Here is a 23,303-nt window from a genome sequence, read left to right as displayed (position 1 = left end):
CTGATGGCTTCGGCAAAGGGTTCTATGCAGCACACGAACAAGACAGGGGAGAGAGGGCAGCCCTGCCTGACTCCAGACCTGATGGGGAAGCTGTCTGTTTCCCACCCGTTGACCTGGACTGCGCTACAGATGTCTGTGTAGAGCAGTTTGATCCAATTCCGGATTCCCTCCCCAAATCTCATTTTGGAGAGTACATCCGCCATGTACGTGTGCGATATCCTGTCGAAGGCTTTCTCCTGGTCCAAGCTGACCAGGCAGGCGTCCACCCCCCTGTCCTGCACGTAGGCGATGGTGTCCCTCAGCAGCGCGAGGCTGTCTGAGATCTTCCTGCCCGGTACAGCACAGGTTTGGTCCGGGTGGATCAGCTGCTCCAGTGCAGACTTGACCCTGTTGGCGATAGCCTTGGACAGGATCTTGTAGTCCACATTCAGGAGTGAGATGGGCCTCCAATTTCTAATGTCTTCCCTCTCCCCCTTCTGCTTGTAGATGAGGGTGATGATGCCCTTCCGCATGGATTCGGACATGCTGCCTGCCAGCAGCGTAGCGTTGTACACTTCGAGCAGGTCGGGGCCCATCCGGTTCCACAGAGCCGAATACAACTCGACCGGTAAGCCGTCGCTTCCGGGAGTCTTACCCGACTCAAAGGAACGGACGGAGCCAGTCAGCCCGTCCAGGGTCAGCGGCTGCTCCAGACTCTCCCGCTTGCCGTCGTCTAAGACCTGCGTGATAGACGACAGGAAGGTGCGGGAGGCTGTGGAATCTGTGGCCTTTTCTCCGTACAGACCGGCATAGAAGGACCTGCAGATCCTCAGTATGTCTGTCTGAGAGGACGCGACCGAGCCGTCCTCTTCCTTAAGGTTGCGGATCACAGAGCTCCCCCTGTGCACCTTTTGGGAGAAGAATCATGAGCACGTCTCGTCCTGCTCCACGGTTTGGACCCTCGATCGGAAGATGATCTTGGAGGACTCGGCGGCAAAGTGCTGGGCCTGCCGGCCCTTCACCTCCCGCAGTTCCTCCCTGACATCCACCCCCCTCGACTGCAGAAGGGGGAGTTGCTGCAACTCTGTCTGGAGTTTACGCAGTTCCCTCTGCCCCTGCCTTGCTCTCTGGATGCCCTTGCGGATGAAGAACCTCTTGATGTTCTCCTTGGTGGCTTCCCACCAGTGAACCGGGGAATCAAAGAAGGCTTTCAAGGTTCTCCAACCTGTGTACTCCTTCTCTAGTTCCTCGATGTTCTCTGGGGTCAGCAGCTTGACGTTCAGCTTCCACGTCCCCCTCCCTGCCTTCCGGTCCTCCCGCAGGTGACAGGTGGCTCGCAGGAGGCAGTGGTCAGAGAAGAACACCGGCGTGACATCGGTGGTTCTGACCGTGAGGGGCTCTGACAGGAAGAGGAAGTGGATCCGGGAACGGGCTGAGCCGTCCGGTCGTGTCCAGGTGGTTTGCGGCTGAGCTCCACCTGTGGGGTCGCCAAAGGCGTCGCGCAGCCTGGCTGTCTTTACCGTGTCCATCAGGAGTCTGGAGGTACTGTCCAGCTGCCGTCGGCGCTGCCGGATCGTCCAGCCGCACCAATGGTGGGGTTGAAGTCTCCGGCCAGAACGACCGGCCGGGCCGTCACCAGCAGCGGTGGAAGCCGCTCGCTCCGCACGGGGGAGGCGGACACGGTGATCAGCCGGAGCGGAGTGCCCCGGTATTTGACGTCTGATACCAGGAGGCACCCGGCAACCACCTCTTTGACTTGGGTGATTGAGGAGTTGCCTCCCCGTAGCAGAATCCCCAGGCCGGAAGCACGACAGTGTCGTTGTCCCCCGACCACACCGACAAACCCCGGGTCCACCAACGTGACCGCCTCCGGTAGTTGTGGAGGTGTGGCAGTCCACAATCCTGGAGGAAGGTCACGTCGGCCTTTACCGAGTCCAAGCACAGGAGCGTGCTGACACATCGCCCGGTACTCTTCAGACTGCGCACATTGACAGATGCCAGTGAAACGACCGCCATTTAAAGTTCTTTATTTCAGAAGCACACTGTCCTTACCTTCGCAGTCCTGAGCCTTCATGCCCACGGCCTTTGTGAAGTCCTTCACCTTCTGTGGGCTCAGGAACTGCAGGTTGTTCTCCCCTGGGTGTGGCAGTTCCTGTTCTGTGCCTGGGGGCTTGGTGTCTCCCAGGCCTGCTGCCCCTTCAGTCTGAGAGGCGCCATACGTGGCTCCGCTCCCGGGTTCCCCGAGCTGGGGGTCTCTGGTGGTCTCCGCCTCCTGTGCTTGTGCTTGGGGGGTGGCCAGCAGACTTTCCCCACTCTCTCTCTTCCTCTCCGCTGGCTTTGCCCGTCACCTCATCTTCTGGGGCTGCTGCTGGCCTCCCCCAACTCCTTCCTGGTCTGAAGTGGGCAGGTTGCTGCAGGCTGTGTGGTCCCCTGCCTTTCTCTTCACGTGCTCCTTCCATTCCACCCTCTGTCATTTGGCCGGAGCTTTTTGGGCCTTCTTTCATTTGCCCACAACACTCCAGCCTTCCTCCCCCTCGGCTCTCCCCTCCTCCATGGACTCCTCCTCCTTTTCCTGTGGAGGGTCCTGGAGGGTCTGCAAGGGGGTGGGGGCTCTCGGGGTGGCTGCGCCTTCTCCTCTGTTGGCGTCCTCCGTTGCTTCAGGTTTCGCCTCTGCAGGGGTGGCGGGTACATCCGATCCTGCCGGGGCCCTTCCAGTGCCAGCACCTCCCCTGGTCGCCTGTGCATGGGTGCCGGCATGTTTCGGACAGGCCCTGTACAGGTGGTTGGTGTCTCCGCAGAGATTGCAGGACTTGGCCTGCGTACAGTCCTTGGTGAGGTGGCCCTCCACCTTACAGTTCTTGTAGATTGTAGCTCTGCACTGGGCTGCGACGTGCCCCGCCTTGGGCAACACCCTGCAGTTGTGGCACAGCCTGGGCTGCCCGGCGTAGACCAGGTAGTCTCGGTTCCCTCCGATGGCGAACACCGCGGGTGGGCGGACGACGCAGCCATTCGAGTCGACCCTCAGTTTCACCTTCACCTGCCGTTTGCTTGTCCAGCACCCCAGGCTGTCCTTCACATCCAGACAAGCTCCTTCGCTCTCCACATACCGAGCGAGGAATGTAAGGACGTCGGCCACCGGCACGTACAGGTTGAACATGTGCACGGTGGCGGTCCGTTCCTGCTGGGCGGCAGCGAAGAGAGGCTGTGCTTGCAGCAGCGACAGCGTCACCTCTCTCCCCTTCTCCTGGAACAGCTGGAGCAACTTCTGCCACCCTGCGGGTCGTCGGAAGGTGACGTCGAAGAACCCAGCAAAGTCCTGGACGCAGTAGATGTCGTCGATAGTGAAACCGCAACAGTCCATCAGGACCTTCTGGTAAATCCATTGCCCTCACTCTGGTGTCGCACTGTCAGCCGGACAGTGTTTTTGATGCCCAGGCCTCGAGCTGATGCGCTGTGCTCTTCAGCCATCCTCTTCACCACTGTCGTTGTTGTCGCTGAAAAGGGGTGTCAGATTGGGAGCCAATCAGCATTAGGATCCACCCCTGCGTCAGCGCAAAACCTTCTCTGCCTTCCGATCGTCGCGTATCCCAAGGGAACTCCACTTGATCTTAGCCTTATCACATCTTGATGCCCATTGGTTCTCCATGACAATGAAGAGTATCTGCAAGGAGGTAGAAACTTTAATACCCTTTACAGCTACATCTCAACCTTGTAGTGCCAAGGCTGATGGACCAAAATATTTCAATTCAAACACCCAGCAGTAGCTAGATAAATGTCTGCTTTAAGATGGAGAGGAAATTAATGCTGAAATACTGTTTGGACCAGCCCAATATTTAAATTGAACTTCCATTTGCAATTTACATGACAAAATACTGATTGCTTCAAGGGGATCTCAAACTTAAAATCAATATCAAAAGTCTTGAGCAACATCTTTTATATTCTGTAAAAGAAAGCAATTTTCAGTATTACTCATCAATTTGATCAATTTTGTCCCCAACTTCCACCATGCCCTCAAACTTACCTGGTCCATTTCCAACACCTCCCTCCCCTTTCTCAATCTCTCTCTCTATCTCTGGAGATAGTTTATCTGCTGATTACTTCAATAAACTCACTGATTCTCTGAGCTACCTGGACTCTACCTCTTCCCACCCTGTCCTTGTGAAAGTGCCATCCCCTTCTCTCAATTCCTCCCTGTCTGTGGCAACTGCTCTTAGGTGGAAGCTTTTCATTCAGGAACTGATGAGATGTCCTACTTCTCCAAAGAAAGGGGCTTCCCTTCCTCCACCATCAACACTGCCCTCAACTGCATCTCTTCCATTTCACACAGGTCTGCCATCACCCCACCCTTCCACCACCTACCAGGGATAGGGTTCCTCTTCTCCTCGCTTACCACCCACTAGCCTCAAAGTCCAGCACATAATTCTCACTAACTTCACCATCCCCAATGGGATTCCACCAAAAACCATATCTTTCCTTACCCCCGCTTTCTGCACCCGCAGGGATCACTCCCTACATGACTCCCTTGTCCATTCATCCCTCCCCACTGAACTTGTCCTTGCAAGCAGAACAAGTGCCACAGCTTCCCCTACACCACCTCCATCACTACCATTCAGATCCCCAAACACTCTTTCCAGGTGAGACAACATTTCACCTCTGAGTCTGCTGGGGTCATCTGCTGTATTTGGTGCTCCCAATGTAGCCTCCTGTATGTCGGTGAGACCTGACGTAGATTGGGAGATCGCTTTGACAAGCACCTCTGCTCTGTCTGCAAGAAAAAGTGGTTTCTTCCAGTGGCCACCCATTTCAATTCAACTTCCCATTCCCATTCTGACATGTCAGTCCATGGTCTCCTCTACTGCTGCGATGAGGTGACACGCAGGTTGGAGAAGCAAATTATATCCCATCTGGATACAGGGGCGTATCTATGGAAAATAGCGCCTATGGTAAGCACTGTAATTGTGCCCCTGTCCAAATATCTGACACCCATCTTTTATATAACTTTACCATAATATCAGCTCAAAAATACAAGTCAAGCTCTGTAATCTTTTAATTAACAAATTATGGCACTACATGAAAATTATAACTGCACCTTCCTTGATGCAAATCGGTCCATGATGTGATCAAAGTCAGTTTTTTCAGTTTCTTCTCTTTCTACACTCAGCAGAACAAGATCACAGTGTCTGCACTCTCTGTTAAGTCACCAAGAAGAGGTCAATTTCTCAAGAGTAAATGAGAGAGTATTGAAAATTTTTGGTGACTGTTGGTGAGACAATTAATTGAAATATTGAATATCCATAATTATTGGATTATTTTCTTTATTATAGGGAGAAAGAAAATCAACATTAATGAAAAAGGACCACAGGTATTTTGTTAGTATTAATTCCAGCAATGTATTTTATGCAGTAAAGCTCATTTAATATGTTATAAATTACTGACACACAGCTACAAATTTGTGCACATTGAAATTTTCCCACTCTGTTTATACAAGTCAGACATTGATACTCACAATCCAATACGTTAAGTCAAATCCAATCACATATATCTGACACACTCACAGAAATTACCTCAGAGGCCAACTCTGGATTGTGAATATTAATATATATAGTGCCTATGAAAAGTATTCACCCCCCCCCCCGAAGCTTTCATGTTTTATTGTTTTACAACATTGAATCACAGTGGATTTAATTTCCCTTTTTTGACACTGATCAACAAAAAAAGACTTTCATGTTAAAGTGAAAACAGACCTGTACAAAGTGATCTAAATTAATTACAAATATAAAACACAAAATATTGATTGTGTAAGTATCCACCCCCTTCAAGTCAGTATTTAGTAGATGCACCTTTGGCAGCAATTACAGCCTTGAGTCTGTGTGGATAGGTATCTATCAGCTTTGCACATCAGGACACTGCAGTTTTTCCTCCATTCTTCTTTACAAAACTGCTCAAACTCTGTCAGATTGCATGGTCAACCTCATCCTATTACTGCAATTTTTGGCTTACCAATGGTGGATAATAGTTATTTATCCCCTTCAGCTCGATGGATGATTGCATTTGTTACATTAGTGGCTAGAAGATCCATTCTATTGAACTGGAAAGAAATTAATCTCCCAACTACATTTCAATGGTTTTCCCAAACTATATCTTGCCTGAGTTTAGGAAAAATCAGAAGTGTCATTTTTGACCCTTCGGTCAAATTTGAAGAAACTTGGAGACCATTTATTCAACATTTTCATGAGTTAAATTGACCTTTCCTGAACCATTTTCTTATCACCTTTAGTTATTTAGTTCAAGGTGTGGAGTTATTGACACTACTGTGTATACCTGATATGATACAATAGCCCATGTTGGTTCAGTTGGTTGTTGTTAGTTTTTTTTGGGGGGGGGGGTTTATCTCCCAAGTTGCAGTTCTCTTACAGACTGCATCACAGTTTTCCTCCGGGATTTCCCTGTATTTTGCTGCATCCATTTTACCCTCTACTTTCACAGTCCTTCCAGGGCGTACTGCAGTGAAGCATCCCCACAGCATGATGCAGCCACCACCATGCTTCATGGTAGAGATGGTGTGTTTCTGATGATGTGAGGTGCTTGGCTTATGCCAAACGTAGCATTTAGTCTGATGGCCAAAAAGTTCAATTTAGGTTTCATTAGACCATAGAACCTTCCAGCTGATTTCAGAGTCCCCAACATGCCTTCTGGCAAACATTAGCTGAGATTTCATGTGAGTTTTTTTAACAATGGCTTTCTCTTTGCCACTCTCCCATGAAGCTGTGACTGGTGAAGCACCCGGACAGCAGTTGTTATATGATTTATTACAGCCTTTGTACCCCATGGTTCCTGTACCCTACCATAACTTTCCTGTCTCATTGGAATGTACCTATGCCGAACTCCACTCAAATATCCTCTGAACATTTGCCACACTTCTTCCATACTTTTCCCTGAGAACATCTGCTCCCAATTTAAGCTTCCCGTTTCCTGCTTGATAGCCTCATAATTCCCCTTACTCCAATTAAACACTTTTCTAACTTGTCTGTTCCTATCTCACTCCAATGCTATAGTAAAGGAGATAGAGTTATGATCACTATCTCCAAAATGCTATCCCACTAAAAGATCTGACACCTGACCAGGTACATGAGGTTTTTTTTCAATAGTGGCTTTGTCTTTGCCACTCTCCTACAAAGCTGTGACTAGTGAAGCACTCGGGCAACAGTTGTTGTATGCGCAGTCTCTCCCACCTCAGCCACTGAAGCTTGTAACTCCTCCAGAGCAGTCATAGGTCTCTTGGTGGCCTCCCTCACTAGTCCCCTTATCGCATGGTCACCCAGTGAATGGCAAGCTTACAGCTGTGCCATATTCTTTCCATTTCTTGATGGTTGACAGCTGTACTCCAAGGGATATTCAGTGACTTGGAAGCTTTCCTGTATCCATCTCCTGATTTATGCTGTTCAATGACCTTTTTGCAGAGCTGCTTGGAGAGTTCTTTTGTCTTCATGGTGTAATTTTTGCCAAGGTACTGACTCACTAGCAGTTGGACCTTCCAGATACAGGTGCATTTTTACTACAATCAGTCGAAATACCTTGACTGCACACAGGTATCCAAAAACAGATTTCTATTTCACTAATTATGTGAGTTCTAAAACCAATTGGCTGTACCAGTGATGATTTAGTGTGTCATATTAAAGGGGGGAGGGTGGGTGAATATATATGTAATCAATTATTTTGTGTTTTATATTTGTAGTTCATTTAGATCACTTTGAAGAGATGTGTTTTCATTTTGACACGAGAGTCTTTTTCTGTTAATTAGTGTCAAAAAAAGCCAAATTAAATCTCTAATTCAATGCTGTAAACAATAAAACATAAAAACTTCCAAGGGACTGAATACTTTTTATAGGCACTATATATAATTTTATGTATTGCACTGCACTCTGGCACAAAAAACCCCACAAATTTCGTGACATGTGAGTGATGATAATCCTGATTCTGATTTGGGTCTCGATTTTGGACTGAAAGTGGGAAGGAGGCAGGGAGAGGGGAATCCTGGTTGGGAAAAGGGGAAGGGAGGGGGAGGGCGCGGGAAGCACCAGAGAGACGTTCTGTCATGATCAATAAGCCAATTGTTTGGAATCAAATGACCTTGCTGGTGTCTCAGGGATGGGTGTGTCTGCACCCCCTCCCACCAGCCCTGGCGTTCCTTCCTGTTCCACCCGTTCCACACTCTCCTGCAGCACTCCATCCTCACCATTCCCAACATTCTTTGCTCCCGCCAGACTTGCAAACCTGCTCTCCACTGTGATAAATACAGTATGTGCAAAGGTCTTCATATATGCCTCAGACTTTTGCAGAGTACTGCACAGAGTCTCTCAGCTCCTGTGTCTGAACACATTCTCTATGAAGGTGACAGAGATTTACCATCATCTTGACCTTTCACAGTCTCTCATTTTGTAAATAGATGTTGCTTTGGCCTTCTGTGCTTTCGTATCTCCCTCCTTCACTTTCTCTCAGAATTAGAATCAGGTTTATTATCAATGACATGCACTCGGTGGCCACTTTAATATGTATGGCTGTACTACTGCTCGTTAATCAGATATCTAATCAGCCAGTCATGTGGTAGCAACTCAATGTATAAAAGCATGCAGACATGGTCAAGCAGTTCATTTACTGTTCAGACTGAGCATCGGAATGGGGGAAGCAATGTGATCTAAGTGACTTTGACTGTGGAATGACTGTTGGTGGATTGAGTATCACAGAAACTGCTGATCTCCTGGGATTTTCACACACAACATTCTCCAGAGTTTAAAGAGAACGGTGTGCAAAATAAAAAAAACCAGCATCCAATGAGCGGCATAAATGCATTGTTAATGAGAGAGGTCAGAGGAGAATGTCCAGACCGGTTTAAACTGACAGGAAGCAACAGCAACTCAAATAACCACATATTACAACAGTGGTGTGTAGAAGAGCACCTCTGATTGCAGAACACGCTAAAATCTTGAAGTGGGTGGGGTACATACTCAGTGGCCATTTTATTAGGTACAGGAGGTACCCTATAAGGAGGCCTCTAAGTGTCTGTTGTGGATAGACACGACAGGCACATTAAAAAAAAATCATGAATGTGACAATAGGAAATATTAAAAATAATTAAGTAATGTAAAAAGTGAGGTCACGGGTTTGTGGCCTGTTCAGAAATCTGATGGCAGAGGGAAAGGAGTTGCTCCTAAGATGTGAGCGTGTGTCTTTGTGTTCCTGTATCTCCTCTCTGATGGTCCCAATGAGGAGAGGGCATGTCCTGGGTGTTGGTGGTGGACCCTCAGCCACCTTCTTGAAGCATCGCTTATTGAAGATGTCCTCTGGTGGGGTAGCCAGTGCCCATGATGGAGCTGGTTTTGTTTACCAGGTACTACAGGCTTTTCTGATCACGTCCATTGGCGCCCACACTCCAGACGACAATGCAACCAGGCAGAATATTCTCCGTGGTACACCTGTAGAAATTTGCTAGAGTCTTTGCTGGCGTACCAAATCTCCCCAGACTCCTAATGAATTATAGCCGCTGACATCCCTTCTCTGTGATTGCACCAATGTGTTAGGTCAAGGATAGATCCTCAGAACTGGAACCCAATCAGTTTCTGATCAGTGTCTGGTCTGTCTGCATTTGTCATGGCATTTTACAATTTCACTTTCTCTGTTTTCAGAATGCTGAAGAACTGCAGATTTTCAGAACCTGTCACACAGAAGCTGCTGGATCTCTTCATCCTGATTAGAATGGGCTGAAGGGTCTGCTTTTGGATGCCATTGCCTTGGAAAAGCAATATATGGTATGACCGAACATTTCAAACTTATGGCTCCCAACTCAGGACACAGCATAATTTCAGTCCGTTGGCTGGGAATGTCCATCTCTGACAATCCGGCGAAAATGATGAAATCAGACGAAAATGAGTTGAACCAGCCGTTTCATTTTGTGCATTTCTCATATTACCTGTCATTTGGAACCTTTCCCTAAAGTTGACAGGAACTGCTGACGTTTCTCCATGCTGGTCGAGAAAGTGAAAATGGGAATGAATTTGATTAGTCTCAACTCAGGACTCAGGCTTAAGCTAAAGAAGAAATGTGCCAATCAGTCCAATCCTCGAGCTCCCAACTCAGGACTCTGACTCAATCCAAAGAAGCAACACAGTAGTCATTTCAATCCTCAAGCTCCCAACTCAGGACTCGGCACGGTCCAAAGAAGCCACACAGTACAGACTGATTTTGATCTGTTGGCTTCTGACTGGGAATGTCCATCTCTGACAATCTGACAGAGTTTTTACCAGCAGCAGAAACTTTATTCCAGGTTCTGTGTGGGAAGAGGCACAGAAGGGTAGACTGCCTCAGCTGTCAGCCCTGTAAGGAGAGAGTCAAATTTGTTATTAAAATAAAATCAGGGACCAAAAGACAAAATGGTGGCAGCTTGGAATGTGGAGATAATTTGGAGATGTGCCATGAACACACATGTTTGTTCCTGTCCTCCCCAAAATGCTACACCTGCCCATTCACCTCCTCCCTCACCTCCATTCAGGGTCCCAAACAGCCCTTCCAGGTGAGGCAACACTTCACCTACGAATCTGCTGGGCTTTATCTATTGTGTCCAGTGCTTCCAATACAATTCTGGCACCTTCCTCCTTCCCTTCCAGTCTTGATGAAGGGTCTCGGCACAAAACGTCAGTTGTTCATTCATTTACATAGGTGCTGCTGCCTGGCCTGCTGAGTTCCTCCAGCATTTTGGGTGTGTTGATTTGGATTTCCAGCATAATTTCCCATATTTAACTTTGAGTTTAGATGCTGGTGAAGAATGTTTAGTGTGTGCATGTGCGTGCGTGTGTGTGTTTTGCACGAGAGGCTGTTGGATCTGTAGTTGCCACTGGCATTGTACAGATCAGAGTATTAAGTTGATGAATATTGTTCTGCTTTTCTTTGTACCACTATATTATTAATTGATTGTCTTCCTTTTGTATTGTATGTTTTATGTGACTGTTATAAATCTATTTCTCTTTCCCTTTAACGTGTGTACGCTGCTTGCTTTGTTTGCAAATATATTTTCGAATGCCCTTGCTGAATCAGGAAAGAACACAAAGCAAATTTTAAAATATTTTCATTACAAGCACACTTCTTTTCTCTCCTTTTTTTGTTATCTCTTGAACGTGCTTCTTTTTCAAAAAATATACTTTATACACATTATACTGTCAAAAGAATTGAGACATTTTTCACCATCAGTTTAAATAGAGAAAGCTTTTTCTCACAAAGCATCAACACCACTTATGTTCCCTCCTCAAAGAATCCAGCTGTGAAGTGTTTGGCAAGCTGTTCCACAGTGCCTCCGTGTTCAGCGGTAGCAGGACCTTAAACAGGCTCTTTCCATACCGTCCTTTTAATAACTGATCTGAGTTTTCCTGCAATTTTTTTTATTTCAAAAAAGTAAACTTTGTTCATAAAAATACAGTATATTCGAATCAAAAACTTAAATAAGATAATTAAATAAATTAAATTAAATAATTAGATAATTAAATTAGAATTAAATAAGATAAGCTATAACTTTATTTACCCCAAAGAAAATTATTGTTGCAAGGTTACTCAGTCAAACAGTTATTCTTTAAAATACAAAATGTAAGCACTGAGGTACAAAAAATACAAAATCTGCATTAAAAAGTAAGAGTGTAAAATACAGATGTGCAACGAAACCATATACTTGAGGAGTTGTAGAGTCTCAGAGTCACAGGGAGAAAGGATCTCCTGTAGCATTCAGTGCTCCATGATGGAATCAGTCTGTTGCTAAAGGTGCTCCTCTCCTTGTCCAGTGTGTCATGGCGGGGGTGAGAGGGATTGTCCAAAATGCTCCGTAGCATCTACAGCATCCTCCTCTCAAACACAACCACTGAGGGATCCAGTTCCACCCCCAGAACGGAACCAGCCTTCCTGGTGAGCTGATTGATCTTCTTGGCCTCAGCTGCTCTCACCCCGCTGCCCACCACTGAGTCGTAGATCATCTGCAGCACAGTACTGCAGACGTTGAATGACCGGAGTCTCCTCAGGAACGACAGTCGGCTCTCTCCCTTCTTGTACAGAGCCTCTGTACTTTTAGTCCAGTCCAGTTTATTGTCCAGGTGAGTTCCCAGGTCTCTGTAGTCCCGGACAAATTCCACATCTGTTCCCTTGATGGAGATGGCAATACAGGGTGTTTTCACCTTCCTGAAGTACGCCACCAACTCGTTTGTCTTGGTAATTAAAAGATTAGCTTTATTTGTCACATCGATATTGAAGCAACAGGAAAGTGTCGCTTGCTTCAATGACCAACGCAGTCTGAGGTTGTGCTGGGGGGCAGTCTGAGGTTGTGCTGGGGGGCAGTCTGCAAGTGTCCGGCACCAAAATCGCTTACCCACAACTCACTAACCCTAACCTATACAGCTTCGGATTGTGGGAGGAAACTGGAGCACCTGGAGGAAATCTGTGTGGTCAAAGGGAAAACAGACTCCTTACAGTGGCAGGAATTGAACCCCAATCACGTTTGCTAGCATTGTAAAGTCTTAGGCTAACTGCTACTCTCGGGTGCTGCCTATGGAAGATGCTACATTCATAACACCATCCAATAAAAGAAGCTTTCCATACATTTGCAAGTGTTAGTACACTCTGTGAAAGGGGTACTAATGCCACACATGTAGATACTCTCAGGAATCTGGGAGGCTTTTACACAAAACTCAGCACCACAATGTCGACTGGAAGTCCCCACAATACCTTTGCATTGCTTAAGCCAATCTCCAGTGCAAACCTCAGCATACTCAATGATGTGGGTTAGCAATACGCCTTTTGAGGGCCCAGGAAATTGAATATATCCCTAGATCTGGATTTTCTTGGAACAGCAGTGGTGGTGGGGGGGTGGGGGGAGCTTAGGCCTGAGGGTTGGCCTCTTGCATTAGTAACGGAGCCCCTGTGAAATTAGGTGTGCTCAGGGTCACATTGGGGAGGGGCAGGGGGGAATTAGTGCAGAGGGGGAGTGTAGTCAATGTTCTCCTGGGCTTTCTGTGGTTCAGGTAGGCCCCAGGAACCATTTCAGATATTCCACCTCTCCCAGAAGTTCTGGGAGTCTCCCGCATATTGATAGCGGCTCCCTGATGCCCGCAAATTAAATACAATATCCTGGAAATCGATTTTTTTGAGGGGGGAGGGAAAGGAAGAGGAAAAGCGAGAGCGACGGAGTATCCTGATTGGTCTCTCTTCATGCTAAGTAGACCTATCAGTTTTCTCTGTGGGCGGGCTTTACAGTCGACCTCTCTCTCTCTTTCATTGTCCATCAGTATAGTTTAGTGTCCTGCTGCACCCTGGCAGAGTGTTCAAAAAAAAGAAAATATAAAACGTACTTCACCCCAGACTACACTAAAGTGAACCCTTGCCTAATAGGGGTCAAAAATAATGACAGTGTTGCTCACTGCACTGTTTGTAACAGTGACTTTTCTATTGCCCATGGTGGGTTGAAATGTAAAAGACATGTTGAGGTGAGTTTAACAGGTGTCATTCATTCATTAGCATAGCTAAAGGTATTTAAACTAGCTGGCTAGCTGCTAAGGAGCTACTCTATTGATGTCCTACATGATGAGGCCAAACTCCCTGTAGACTTGCTTAAAGTTGTAATAGAATAAAAAACAACTCTATGATAATATAATATAAGTATGTATTTTATTGTCACATTTTCTGCATATACCCAACTTGGTTTACAGATTAGATAAAATCACTAAACAAAGTATTATATACACCCTTGGAGGTCGACCGGGGAGGGGGATATGAGGTTGCAGGGGTTGGGGGTGCTACCTCCCTGAAATGAGTTCTTGCATGGTGGGATGTCTGCCATCTAAAACAGTGTTCAGTGTAAGACAAGTGAACTGACTGCAACAAACTGGAGTTGCATGTCACTGGAAAGGTAGAAATAACGTTGATGGAACTATGGAAGAAGAAGTGGTGCTGTATTTGAAGGGGGGTGGTGGAGAGCCGGTGCCCAGTGACTGAGGGCCTGCGGCCTACTTCCCAACCAGAAGCGGAGGAGGTGGGAGAGCTGCGTTGACATTGTAGCTTTAAATCGGGATTGGAGTAAGCAAAGGGTTTTCCATGGGTGAAAGGTGACGTATGTCTAGAGCAGGGATGATGAACAGATGGTGTGTGTGTCCAATGTGGCACAAGGAAAGATTGTTAGCATGTGGTGTGCAGTACTGCCCCTGAACTCTTTTGACTGCTTTGTTGGTTTCAATCTGTTTCTGATATACGTTGACAAACAAGAGAAAATCTGCAGATGCTGGAAATCCGAGCAACACACACAAAATGCTGGAGGAACTCTGCAGGCCAGGCAGCATCTATGGAAAAGAGTACAGTCGACGTTTCGGGCTGAAACCCTTCGGCAGGACTGGAGGATTTAAACTTCCTCAGGGTAGGCATCCCCGGAAGCAGATGTTGCGGCCCGAAATGTTGACTGTACTCTTTTCCTAGATGCTGCCTGGCCTGCTGAATTCCTCCAGCATTTTATGTGTGTTGCTCAGATTTACTTTTATTAATTTAGTTAATTAACTTAATTTAATTAATAGAAATGATCAAAGCCTGAAGAATATTGTTCCTATTGCAAATGTCCCAACTCTCCTGAAAGTTCCGAGAGTCTCCCGCATATTGATAGTGGCTCCCCTGATGCCTGCAAATTATATACAGAATCCCGGAAATCGATTTTTTTGAGAGCAAGCGAGCGGGTGGGGGGGGGGGGGGGGGAGAGAGAGAGAGCATCCTGATTGGTCTCTCTTTGTGCTAAGTAGACCTATCAATTTTCTCTGTGGGCGGGCTTCACAGTCGACCTCTCTCTCTCTCTTTCATCATCCATCAGTTCAGTTTAGTGTCCTGCTGCACCATGGCAGAGTGTTCAAAAAAAAGAAAATATAAAACGTACTTCACCCCAGACTACACTAAAGTGAACCCCTGCCTAATAGGGGTCAAAAATAATGACAGTGCTGCTCACTGCACTGTTTGTAACAGTGACTTTTCTATTGCCCATGGTGGGTTAAAATGTAAAAGACATGTTGAGGTGAGTTTAACAGGTGCCATTCATTCATTAGCATAGCTAATGTTATTTAAACTAGCTGGCTAAGTATTACATAAGACAATATAATAAGGATACACCTTATGCTTTTATTTCTTTTAGGGACCATGATGTATTAGGGAGGCTAAGCGCAGGGAAGGCTGCTCAAGTATTTCACAGTTCTTTTCAGCAGAAAACCAAAGTCTGACAGAGAAGGTCACTAGAGCTGAGGTGTACTTTACATCTTTCATCGTTGGAGCATAACCTGCCATTCCATAGCAAAAAACTATGCCTGCTCATCAACCAAGACAGCAGCTATTGTCACATCACAGTACAAGGAAAGTTTGCAAAAGAAATAGAAAAGCTATTTGCATTAGCATTTAGCTATTAGCATTGAGACTGCCAACAGAATACTCAACAAGGAATATATGTGTGTGTAAATAGTTTCAATATGTGATAAAATAAATTGTTGTGTTCTTTCATAATCAAATGTCTTGTATTCATACACCCTTGGAGGTTGACCGGGGGATGGGGTGGCAGTGCTAGCTCCCTGAAATGAGTTTTTGCGGGGTGAGATATCTGCTCTTGGCACTGGGATCAGCGGATAGGGAAGGGGGTACGTGACAGAGGGATTGGTTTTAGAAAGCAAGGTTCCATTTCACGGGGCACCTCGGGTGGGACCAGGCAAGGGGGTGGATTCCACATGGACACCCATCCCATCGGGCAACAGTATTGCCACAAGGACGCAGGGGAGAAGGGAGAACTCGAGCACCGTGCTGCGAAGAGAGTGGGCCGATAGAAACGATGGATCGGGGAAGCAAGCTTCAGGAAAAATCAGGGCCCAGTAAATAACTAAAGGAAGGAGAGATGCAGAGGGTGGATGAGTAAAATATAAGAGAAATAAACCGGTTATAGCGAGAGGCTCAAATGTTTTCCAGGAAAACACAAAAAAGATCGTAAGATACAGGAGCAGATTAGGCCATTCGGCCCATTGAGTCTACTCCACAATTCCATCATGGCTGATTTATTATCCCTCCCAACCCCATTCTCCAGCCTTCGCACCGTAACCTTTGATGCCTTGATTAATCAGGAACCTATCAACCTCCACCTTAAACATACCCAATGACATGGCCTGCACAGCCTCCTGTGGCAATGAATTCCACAGATTCACCACCCTCTGGCTAAATAAATGTTCCCTCATCTCACTTCTAAATGGGCGTTCCTCAATTCTGAGTCTCAATCTTCAGATTGTTCCACTATTGGAAACATCCTCTCCACATACAGTCCAGCTAGGCCTTTCAATATTCGATAAGTTTCAATGTGATCACCCTCATTCGTTTGAATTCCAGTGAGTACAGGCCCAGAGCCACCAAACGCTCCTCATGTGTTAACCCTTCCATTCCTGGGATCATTCTCATGAACCTCTCCAAGGCAGCTCATCTTTTCTCAGATAAGGGGCACAAAACTGCCCCCAATGCTGCAGGTGTGGCCTGACCAATGCCTCAGCGTTACACCCTTGCTGTTGAATGAATGCTAACATTGCATTTACTAGCCACCGACAACCAGCCAGAGGAGGCTCTCTTCATTCCCACTCGCTGCCTGTTGCCAATCAGCCAACTCATGCCAGTATGTTTCCTATAATACCACAGGCCCTTACCTTGTTAAACAGCCTCACGTGCAGCACTTTGTCAAAGGCCTTCTGAAAATCCAAGTAAATAATATCCACTGACTCTCCTTTGTCGATGGTGTTTGCTTGTTCCCCAAAAAATCCCTCAAAGATTTCTAAATGGACATTGACCCCATGAACACTATCTCAATACTTTTTGTCTACACTACTTATTTTAACAGAACTATTTAATAGACATGCTTACTGTAAATCAGTTTTTTTTTCTCTATGTATCAGGCATTTCATCATACTGCTGCTATAGAGTTAGCAAATGCCACGACAGACATCTGATATTAAACCAGGTTCTGGTTCAGAATGAATTCCCAAAGGGAAGGCTTGGATTGTAATGAATCACAAACATACATTCGGGATTACTGAGCTGGACAGGACGAGGAGGTAAGTTTGCCTGACTGCACAGTGGTGGGAAAACTGGTGGCGCTGGAAGAACAGCGGTGGGAAGTGGTGAAATCAAATTCAGGGTGGGGGGGGGGTTATGATGGAGAGAAAACAGGCAAGTGGAGGCTTCGTGATTGGAATGGAAGGATGGTAAACCCAGGGCACCGCATTTTGAGCGTCCATGATGGAGCTAACATGATTTGCTTCAGTCAGAAATCACTTACCAGCATTCAGCAACTCATGTTCTCAGTATTCACCTGTCTACCTATGGTTTCTAAGGTTGTCATATCCAGGGGTGGGAGTGGGGATAAAGAAGGCGTAACGTACTCCTCCCGTTAGCCTGAGGACACCCATCCCCGATTACGATCAGATGGTGGGAAACCTGTATAACATTTCATCTATCTTTAATTTCGATGATCAGGGGAGAGCGCGAACGCAGTCCACCACTACCACAAATTGTGCAGTCGAGTATCCCGCATTTGGGGATATCGCAGGCGTCAGCACACCCGGAGTGCAATGGGATTGCCTCATCCTGGAACCTCGGCCCTCCTGATCACAGACGGTTCCCTGCCAGGTAAGTATGTTTGACCAGTCTCCCACACAGAGAGCCATCGAGAGACACAACTCCTTAACATCAACACGAGCTCAGTTACTTTGCTACTGTGTACCCACATATAGACTATAAAGAAGATGCAACTACATCTGTTGTTTTTATTCTCGTTCTAACCTAGCGTTACTTTTTAAGGTTACATGACTTCTTTTCGCCTTGGCTATGTGCATATCTTCCTTAAATGGAAGCAGCCCCTGACGTGCGGTTCCGAAGCTGCCTGCTGCGTGTCGGACCACGCCTGGGTTCCGTTCACATGAGGCATGCGCTTGTGCGGGATCCAGTCTGCCGTTCCCAAACAGGAGGAAATGCTGGAAATCCGAGCAACACACACAAAATGCTGGAGGAACTCCGCAGCATCTATGGAAAGGAGTACAGTCAACGTTTCAGGCTGAAACCATTCCGCAGCCCCGAGGCTGGGAGGCACCGGCTTGTATCAGCCAGCGCTCCCTTGAGTTCAGCTCAGCTCACAGAGAGCCGGGGCTGTCGGAGTGTGCGCTCTCATTTTAGACCAGTTGTTTGAGGTTTCATTGCGGAATCGGGCTATTTTACGTTTGCTATTCTGTCACTCGACACCCACGTACATTTATTTATTATTATTTTTCCCTTTTTTTGTATTTGTACAATATGTTGTCTTTGGCACGCTGGTTGTTCGTCCGTCTTTGTTCTGTGCAGTTTTACATTGACTCTGTTGAGATCTCTTGTATTTATTGTGAATGCCCACAAGAACATTAATCTCAGAGTAGTATCTGGTGAAAATCTTGAGCGATACGCACAAAAATGCTCGAGGATCTCAGCTGGCCCGGCGGCATTTATGGACAAAAGTATAGTTGACGTTTCAGGCTGAACCCCTCTGGCAGGACAAACTGTGTATGTTCTTTGATAATATATTCTGAATTTTGAACTTTGAGATTTGATAAAAAGATTCCAATATTTCATTCCATAGTGAGACAGAGGGAAAATCCAGCTGAAATTACAAACGTGTAAACGGGTAATGGCTAACATAATGAACCAGCACAGGGTTTCCAAGTCACACTCCACCCTCACTAAATCCTTTGGGTCTTTCATCTATCACCTCACAACTTCTCACTTTAATTCCCCCTCCCAGACCACTTGCCTTTTATTCTCCGGTGGGATCGCTCTGCTCCTGAAGAAGGAGCCTGTGTGGCCTATCACTGTAAGGTGGGGGCATTTGGGAGCCAATGTCCTTTTTTGCATTCTGTGCGGGGGGGGGGGAGTTTGGGTGGTTGATGATCATATTGCCTTTCGTTTTTTATTGGGCGGAGTTGCTATTTCTCTTTGAAGTGACTTGCAGGGTTTTTCTTTGTATGGTGGCGATCTGAAGAAGAATCTCAGAGATGTATGCTGCACACATACTTTCATAATAAAGTAACCTTTGAACCCCTTACATCCTACCGCCTGCCAGCTCTTACTCCTCCCCCTCCCCTCGCCTCCTTGTTCTGGCTACTGCCCCCTTCCTTTTCCAGTCCTGATGAACGTTCTCTGTTTATTTTCCTCCAGGTTAGGGTCTTCAAAAGAACCCTGAAAGGGAAAAATGGAGATATTAAATATAGAAATAGAGCTGAAGATGTCAGCAAAGGAGTTGCTGTTAGGCACCATTGTCCTAAGCTCCGCCCGCTGTAAATGTTGTCTACATGGCATTTACTGAGGCATTTCACGATGCCCCTCATGGTGGCTGATCCGGAAGATATGGATGTATTACGTGGTGACAGTCACTCGGATTCAGAATTGGCTTGCCTATAGGAGACAGATGGCAGTGGTTGTTGGTGTTCGAGGGGAATCTGTACAGGGACCTCTGATATATATAAATGACTTGGATGGGTGGATTAGTAAGTCTGCAGATGACACAGGTTTGTGGTGTTGTGGATAGTGAAAAGATTGCCACGAGATACGGCAGATCTGCTGTTGTGCTGCTGTGCAGACCCTACCGGCTACTTAGGGAGATCATAGCTGTTATCGTCACAGCGGTGTACATTCCACCACAGGCTGATACTGAACTGGCGGTGTACATTCCACCACAGGCTGATACTGAACTGGCTCTTAAGGAACTGTATGAGACCGTCAGCACACTGGAGACTGCAAACCCAGAGGCTGCCTTTATCATAGCCGGTGACTTTAATAGAACGTCGCTGATTAAAATCTCTCCAAAGTTTTGTCAGCACATCCAGGTGAGCACTCGGGGAGATAACACACTCAACCACTGCTACACTCCCTTCCGCAACGCTTACAAGGCGCTACTTCATCCAGCGTTTGGAAAATCAGACCACTCCTCGATTCTGATATTGCCGACATACAGGCAGAAGCTGAAACAAGGGCCAGTCATTGTTAAAACCATCCACCGTTGGTCCAATCAATCGGTCCCCATGCTGCAGGACTGCTTTGATGACGTCAGCTGGAATGTCTTCCATCATGATGATGTCTTCGAGTTCATGGATGGAGTCATGTGCTTCATCCAGAAGTGCATTGACGATGTTGTCCTCCAGAAGTCGGTCAGGGTCTTCCCAAATCAGAAACCCTTGATTAATAATTCCATGCGAGCAGCACTTAAAGAGTTTATGTTGCCAGTAATCAGCTGGAGCTCAAGAAAAGCAGCTACGATCTGCGCAAAGTTATCAAGGCAGCGAAACGGCAAAACAGGGACCAGATTGAGTCAAAATTCTCGACGAACAACACACGTGGCTTGTGGCAAGGACTGTATATCATCACAGACTTCAAAGCCAAACGCAGTGGCGCGACCAACATTTCGGCCTCTCTCCCCGATGAGCTCGATCTTTTTTACGCTCAGTTCGATGTTGCTAACTCTGAGCCTCTGAGGAGAGCCGCCAATGCAACCTGCAACCTGGTCATCTCTGAGGCTGAAGTATGCAGATGTTTCCAATGAGTGGACAGTCGCAAGTCATTCCAGGACGGGTACAAGTCATTCCAGGACGGGTACTCAGGATGTGCACGGCACAACTGGTAGGTATGTTTGCAGATATTTTTAATCCTTTCCTCTCCCTACGTAGAGTACCCGCCTGCTTCAAAACTTCCAATGTCACCCCTGTACTAAAAAGACCAAGTAACATGTCTGCACGACTGGCGTCCTGTCACACTCACCTCAATAATCTGAGAGGCTGGTAAGGGACTGCATTTGCATCATGCTACCACCCAAACTGGACCCCTTACAATTCACCTATAGACACAACCAATCAACAGATGACTCAACAGCCACTGCTCCACACACAATCCTTGCACATCTGGAGAAGAAAGATGCGTATGTGAGAATGCTATTCTTCCACTACAGTTCAGCATTCAGCACCATAATATCCTCCAGGCTCGACAGGAACCTCAGAGACCTTGGCCTTGACCTACCTTGTGCAGCTGGATCCTGGACTTCAATGTAGACAGTAGGTGTAGGAGTAGGCCATTCGGCCCTTCTAACCAGCACAGCCATTCACTGTGATCATGGCTGATCATAAACAATCAGTACCCTGTTCCTGCCCTCTCCCCATATCCCTTGACCCCGCTATCTATAAGAGCTCTATCTAACTCTCTCTTGAAAGCATCCAGAGACCTGGCCTCCACTGCCTTCTGGGGCAGAGCATTCCACATATCCACCACTCTCTGCGTGAAAAAGATTTTCTGCATCTCTGTTCCAAATGGCCTACCCCTAATTCATAAACTGTGGCCTCTAGTTCTGGACTCACCCATCAGCTGGAACATGCTTTCTGCCTCCAGTGTGTCCAATCCCTTAAAAATCTTACATGTTTCAATCAGATCCCCTCTCATTCTTCTAAATTCCAGTGTATACAAGCCCAGTCGCTCCAATCTTTCAACATATGACAGTCCCGCCATTCCGGGAATTAACCTTGTGAACCTATGCTGCACTCCCTCAATAGCAAGAATGTCCTTCCTCAAATTTGGAGACCAAAACTGCACACAATATTCCAGGTGGGGTCTCACCAGGGCCCCGTACAGCTGCAAAAGGAGCTCTTTACTCCTATACTCAATTCCTCTTGTTATAAAGGCCAGCATGCCATTAGCTTTCTTCACTGCCTGCTGTACCTGCATGCTTGCTTTCATTGATTGATGTACAATAACCCCTAGATCTCGTTGTACTTCCTCTTTTCCTAACTTGACTCCATTTAGATAGTAATCTGCCTTCCTGTTCTTGCCACCGAAGTGGATAACCTCACATTTATCCACATTAAACTGCATCTGCCATACATTCGCCCACTCACCTAGCCTGTCCAAGTCACCCTGTATTCTCATAACATCCTCCTGACATTTCACACTGCCACCCAGCTTTGTGTCATCGGCAAATTTGCTAATGTTACTTTTAATCCCTTCATCTAAATCATTAATGTATATGACTTCCTGTCAGATCGCCGGTAGGTGGTAAGAGTGGGCTCCATCACCACTGCCTTTTTGACCCACAACACAGGAGCCCCTCAGGGCTGTGTCCTGTCCCCTCCTTTACTCCCTGTATACCCATGACTGTGTCACCACCCACAGCTCTAATATGCTAAATAAATTTGCTGACAACACTACAATGACAAATTTCAAACAATAACAAGGTAGTCTACAGGGAAGAAGATATCTCTCTACACAGTGATGTTAAGAAAACAACGTCTCCCTCAATGTCGCAAAAACAAAGGAGCTGGTTGTGCACTACAGGAGAAATGGAGACAGGTTAGCCCCTATTGATATCAATGGATCTGGGGTTGCGAGGGTAAACAGTTTTAAGTTCCTCAGCATTCACATCACCGAGTATCTCACGTGGCCTGTACACACCAGTTGTGTGGTGAAAAAGGCACAACAGTGCCTCTTTCACCAAGAGGGTTGAAGAAGTTTGGTGTGGGCCCCCAAATCTAAGAACTTTCTACAGGGGCACAATTAAGAGCATCCTGACTTGCTGCATCTGCCTGGTATGGGAACTGTACTTCCCTCAATCTCAGGACTCTGCAGAGAGTGGTGCGGACAGCCCAGCGCATCTATAGTTGTGAACTTCCCGTGATTCAGGACATTACAAAGACAGGTGTGTAAAAAGGGCCTGAAGGATCACTGGGTGCCCGAGTCACCCCAACCACAATCTATTCCAGCTGCTACCATCCGGGAAATGGTACTGCAGCATTAAAGCCAGGACCAACAGGTTCTGGGACAGCTTCTTCCACCAGGTCATCTGACTGATTAATTCATGCTGATATGATTGTATTTCTGTGTTACATTGACTGTTCTGATGTACATACTATTTATTATAAATTACTATGATTGCACGTTGCACATTTCAATGGAGATGTAACAAAGATTTTTACTCTTCATGTATGTGAAGGATGTAAGTAATAAAGTCAATTCATTACATTTGGGCATTGAAATAGTTGATGACATTTAATCTGGAAGTGTGTGAGGTGATGCACACTGGGAGATCAAATGTAATGGGGAAGTACACGATTAATGGCCGGACCATTTAGCAGTATTGATATATAGAGGGATCGAGTGGAACCAGATCATAGCTCCCTGAAAGTGGCCACAGAAGTTAATAGAATACACACAAAATGTAGAGGAACTTGGTAGGTCAGACAGCA

The 23,303-nt window shown here is 46.5% G+C and overlaps 1 non-coding gene across 1 annotated transcript; it reads right to left on the bottom strand.

Annotated features, from left to right (window-relative positions):
- Positions 1-17,529: 17,529 nt before the first annotated feature.
- On the bottom strand, positions 17,530-17,693 carry LOC140722723 (U1 spliceosomal RNA). Its single transcript, XR_012097727.1, has one exon. It is a non-coding gene; the product is annotated as a U1 spliceosomal RNA (small nuclear RNA).
- Between the last annotated feature and the right edge of the window lie 5,610 nt (positions 17,694-23,303).

Source organism: Hemitrygon akajei, chromosome 2 (assembly GCF_048418815.1).
Source record: "Hemitrygon akajei chromosome 2, sHemAka1.3, whole genome shotgun sequence".
Taxonomy (NCBI): Eukaryota; Metazoa; Chordata; class Chondrichthyes; order Myliobatiformes; family Dasyatidae; genus Hemitrygon; species Hemitrygon akajei.
This window is presented reverse-complemented; position numbering and strand designations above follow the sequence as displayed.